The sequence below is a fragment of the Eriocheir sinensis genome, chromosome 3, assembly GCF_024679095.1.
Source record: "Eriocheir sinensis breed Jianghai 21 chromosome 3, ASM2467909v1, whole genome shotgun sequence".
NCBI classification, from domain to species: Eukaryota; Metazoa; Arthropoda; class Malacostraca; order Decapoda; family Varunidae; genus Eriocheir; species Eriocheir sinensis.
This window is the reverse complement of record NC_066511.1, coordinates 24,329,422-24,330,887: the sequence shown is the minus strand read 5'-3', so window position 1 is coordinate 24,330,887 and position 1,466 is coordinate 24,329,422. Positions and strand designations below refer to the sequence as shown.

General features: G+C 49.7%; 1 long non-coding RNA gene across 1 annotated transcript in view; it reads right to left on the bottom strand.

Moving 5' to 3' along the window:
- Positions 1–747: 747 nt before the first annotated feature.
- Positions 748–1,466, bottom strand: part of LOC127007036 (uncharacterized) — a 105,717-nt gene continuing 104,998 nt past the window's right edge. Inside the window, exon 3 of the long non-coding RNA XR_007760044.1 lies at positions 748–1,466. This exon is cut by the window's right edge and continues 735 nt beyond it. This is a non-coding gene — a long non-coding RNA (uncharacterized LOC127007036).

The window sequence follows — 1,466 nt, the reverse complement described above, 5'->3', positions numbered from 1 at the left end:
CACACACACACACACTCCCTCTCTCTCTCTCTCTCTCTCTCTCTCTCTCTCTCTCTCTCTCTCTCTCTCTCTCTCTCTCTCTCTCTCTCTCTCTCTCTCTCTCCCTCTCTCTCCCTTTCACCCTCTCTCTCCCATTCTCCCTCTCTCTCCCTTCCACTTTCCCTTTCCCTTTGCCCCTCCGTCCCTCCCTCCTTTCCCTTCCGTTCTGTTCCGTTTTGTGTGCCTGCGAAAAAAAGAAATAATGGACACACAAATACACTATAGTGATACTGAAACAGTGGCGAATATTTTTTCCAACTTTTCGTCCATCAGTGTCGGGTAACAACCACTGAGCTTGGGGTGAGGGAAGGGGGAAGGGAGAGGGTTGGAAGGGCAGGGGAGGGGCGCGCCACCAACCCCAATTAGGGATCGAGATGGGGACTGGTGTTTGAGGTGATGGTGGTGGAAGTGGTGGTGGTGGTGGGGGGGGGGGAGTACCGACATAGAAACGAGAGAAAAAGGCAATGAAATATATGTTATAGAGAATAGGAGACGGACAGGGGTAGGGGTGAAAGGTTAACAATGCAGAGAGAGAGAGAGAGAGAGAGAGAGAGAGAGAGAGAGAGAGAGAGAGAGAGAGAGAGAGAGAGAGAGAGAGAGAGAGAGAGAGAGAGAGAGAGAGAGAGAGAGAGAGAGAGAGAGAGAGAGAGAGAGAGAGAGAGAGAGAGAGAGAGAGAGAGAGAGAGAAAATAGGAACTGATGGCGAAGCTTTGATGATGGGATTAACATTTACAGCCAAAGAAAGAACAAAAGGAAACGAGGGAGAGAAAATATAAAATGAAAAAAGCGTGAAGGATGTGCAGCGAGACGAGAGGAGCAAAGGAAGTGAGGTGAGAGTAAAGGAGAAATAGAGGAGATATATATAGAGAGAGAAAGAGAGTGCATGAAAGAAGAATATAGGGAGGAAATGATGAGGGGATAAGTGATGGGATCGTAAGCGAGGTGTGAAACGGAAGAGAAGAGGGGAGGAAAGATGGCCTGGCATTAGGGAAAGGGAAGAGAAGGAAGAAAGAGAGGAGGGGAGAGGAGGAGACTTAGGAAGGAGACTAAATGGGATGTTTATGGGTGATGGCTCGAGGGAGATGGGAGGAGTGAGGTGGAAGGAAAGTTAGCAGTGATAATGGAAGGATGAAGATGGATACCAGGGCTGAGGCGCCGCGATCAAGGGATGACAGGGTAGGGGGAAAAGAGGCGGCGTCGATGGAGGGTGTGGCAGGGTAAGGCAGAGGCGACGTTTGGAAGACTGTGTGTATGGCAAGGTAAAGGAATAAAAAAAGATTGATCGCTGTGGCAGAGAAAGCAAGCGAGGGTTGAGAATGTCCGTGGAATGATGTGGGTAGCTGGAAAAGGAGGCGGCGTTTGTACTGTGGGCTTGTGTGGCAGGGAAAGAAGGAAGGAAGGCTTTCTGTTGAACGGTGGCGTGTATG